Source organism: Rhea americana, unplaced genomic scaffold (genome assembly GCF_003343005.1).
Source record: "Rhea americana isolate MKP2758 unplaced genomic scaffold, rheAme1 scaffold_10, whole genome shotgun sequence".
Taxonomy (NCBI): Eukaryota; Metazoa; Chordata; class Aves; order Rheiformes; family Rheidae; genus Rhea; species Rhea americana.
In genome coordinates, this window is record NW_028185039.1 from 4252240 (window position 1) to 4255818 (window position 3579).

Here is a 3579-nt window from a genome sequence, read left to right on the forward strand (position 1 = left end):
GACAAGTAGATATCTCAAAGATAATTAAGTCCTTGTAATTTTTGTCAAAGTTATCAGCTGTGTAMGAAAGCACTAAATCAGTGCTCTACAGAGCACGTAATGTACTTGCATAAAGTGTATATTTCATATGCTGCATAACTATTACATATTTGTAGCAGCTGGTTTTCCAGCCAGCTTATACACATTGTACCGGTCAGTGCAAGCTCTGAAATAGCCACAGCACCCATCACTGTCACTAACGACAGTCCTATATAGTTCACTGGTTTCACTTCCCAGAAAAAAAAAAAAAATCCTTGAAAGTAGGCAATAGAAAGAGCTTCCAGCTAAAGAGCAGAGGGAAGGAAAAAGCCTGTTYTTTGGGACCAGTCAATATTCCCATCTGTAAACGTGCTCTTCTGGATTTCATTCACATGATGTGTTGCAGTCTTGCCTGCTGGCTGAGAATGGGCCTACCACTCTTCAGACTCTATTTCTAAACGAGAGCTCCAAAATGCACTTCTTGGACACCCATGGAGACCTTCACAATCAACAGAACAGTAGATCTTACTTCATAACTCTGACCTCAATATTGCACTCAGTTGCATGGAAATAATCCAAGCACCTCAGAAGCAAAGCAAAACTAGTCAAAACAAGAACTCCTGGACTGCTCAAAGTGGAGGCAGAAACAAAATAGCCTGCAAGCAATTTCATCTAAATCCTTATCCTGCAAGATAACAAAGTACTTCTGCTTCCATTTAAGCAAGGAAAAGCTGAGAAAGGACTGACATGTTGGAGGAGGCTCCAACCTCTTATTAACACGAAGGTTTACCAGCCGCCCTGTTAGGGCCACGCGAGCATGGGCTGCAGCCTCAGCCCAGAGACGTCTCCACAGCTCTGGGCAAGTTCTGGTGTGCCTCAACAGTGTCAAAAAGCAACAGCCTGGGCCAGACTCCAGGTCATGCTCAGGTAGCACCCTGGAAGAGTAGTCCAGTTGCCTCACTTTGCTCTCTGCAAAATTTCTTCCTTCTTCTGGCAATCTTGCAAGCTTAAACCATAAAGACTAGCAAAGTGTTTATTCTACACAGTATAAAGAAAATAGACTCTGGTATAAGCTGAGGACTAGGTGCTCTGTACCAAAGAATTATCCTGTTCAATCGCAGTGCAGGAGGCAATATCATGCCTGATTCAAACCTTTAGGTAAAAGCAGGTCCCTCAGCTAAAGCAACAATTGTTTCTCCTGCTGAAATCTAACAGAGATGGACTTAGAAATGATGACACTGCAAAAACGTTAATTACTTCAGATCCTTTAAAACACCATTAACCAGTCACTGCTGGTCAAGATAAGTGTAAAAAAATATACCTCCTACAAACTGACTGAGAAAAGCTTTAACACCAAAGATCGGGAAAAAAAAWAAGATCTATGTTCAGGAACTCTTCCTCACCATCTTCTGCTCCCTGATGCCAGCTTGTTTATTTGCTGGACCTCCTACGGAGGAAGAAAAGAGAAAGAGGCAGAGCCCAAGATCAGCTGGCAATTCAAAGTTTGCGAGAGAAGAAAGAGAAGCTATCATCTATCAATAATTTGTTTTAAATGCACAGTCCATTGCCCAATTTAAAATGCTCAATACACTTCAACATACATGCAACCTTCTCAAAACATCACATTAAGAGACACACAGATGTCTAAGAAACCTTTCAGAGAAGTTGGATAGGCATTTTGGATACAAGTGTTGTTAACACCACTACACGAGCAAATCTCCATTCAGACACCACCTCTGGTTCATATACTGTCTATGCCAACCCGGCTAGAAATATGACTCCTCATTTTTCAYTTGCAGGTGAATTCCTCAGTATCAAAAAAGCACTCTTCCTAGTACAGGACTGGAACTTGCCATCTCATCAYGCACCGGTGCATCCCTGATTCTTCCCACCATACAGCCATGTCTGAAATTTTGCTAGTTAATATCTGACATTCATATTTGGGAATTATGTCATAGAAACAGAAAATCTTCGTCATGAAAAGCCTGTATCTTCAGTTAACTACCAGGCTAGGGCTGTTTTGGCACAACTGTGAGTATGCAACATCAGAGCGAGTGACTAGGAGTCTCCTGCTATTAGACACTCAGTTCTTCCCAGAAATATAAACATGCATATATTATTTTAAAGAAACGAGATTTGTCAGCTCCAATTTTGCTTTCCCCTACTCATGTCTCTTGCATGGCCTGACACAGCAGGTTCACTTAAAGCCAGCCTTGTACACAGCATGGGGCTCTGCAAAAAAATGCAGCAACTGCCGTTTCCACTCAGAGAGAGCCCAGGCTGGGAGGGTGCCTGAGACGCGTGACCACATGGGGTAATGCTCAGCAGGGGGGAGGCTTGGGTTCACCCCCCTGCCCCCAGAGGGGAAATAACCCCCCTATTTCCCTGCCTTTTCTGAGCACCAAGTGTGTGAGATCCTGGTCTCCTCTCCTGAGGAAGTTATTCCACTCTGTGGAAGAGAAATTAAGACTCCCTGGGCTGGAGGGGGGGAGGGGGGGAGCAGGGCGGGGGTGATAGAGAGAGAGAGAGAAAAAAAAATTAACATGAAGGACTTGATTTCTGATCTCTCATCTCAGGCTGCTTATGTAATTTTACATGAAATCTCTTTCAGAATCCAGCTGCCAGTGGTTAAATAAAATGTCTGATTATAAAGATTAAWTTTTTTCTTATTCCTTTAAGGATAAAAATAACTACTGACCCTTTTATTGGATATTAGTGTATCTAAATGATAGGTATATAAATAGGAAGCCATGTGTCCCTGAACAATCTATAACACTCATGCTATTTGAAGGATGCTACCCTGAATCAGACAAGCTTCCACTGAAAATATGCAGATACAATTCACGTCTACGGTCTACGTAGAGCTTTCTCCTCTTACATATAAGGAATGTAGAAACAAACACCAGAAGAATAATAGMATGGAACTAAACACTACCAAGCATCAGGCATGGTCACCTGAGTATTTGTTTAAAATTACCCTTTTATGTAGATATTTTTTTCCYTTTAAAGGGACTTTCCTGGTATAAATCAACGTTAATAAAAACTATTAATACATATCATTAAACTTCAGAAATCTTGCAGGAAGGCAAGAGATAAATCTCATTTTTTCTGAGAGGTGATGAACTCTAGGGCATAATGAAAGTGCTCATTAGCCGCTCATAATGTCACCAACTTAGAATCAATGAAGAAAAATATTTTTGTGTCCAAAGCACAGGGAAAAGAGGCAATGATGAAGCAGAATCCTGTCTCTAACTTGAACCTGGAAGGGTATTTGGGTGCTAGCTCTACCGTTTTTATTACTGAAAACTTTAAAACAACCGTGAACAGACAGGCCGCAGCTCTGGATGCCAGCCGGCACGAACAGGCTTTGGCCAGACCTGCAAGAAACGCGCCGACATTTCATTAACACCCAGACCCGACGGTACTGACGGCTCCCCCGAAGTGGCAGCACGGAAACCCGAAACGTCCTCCTGCGACAGAGCGATGCAGCGCAGGAGCTGCCGCCCTGTCAGCGCCTTACAGCAGTCCGAACCGGCCGCATCTCCCCCGCCGCCCGCGCGG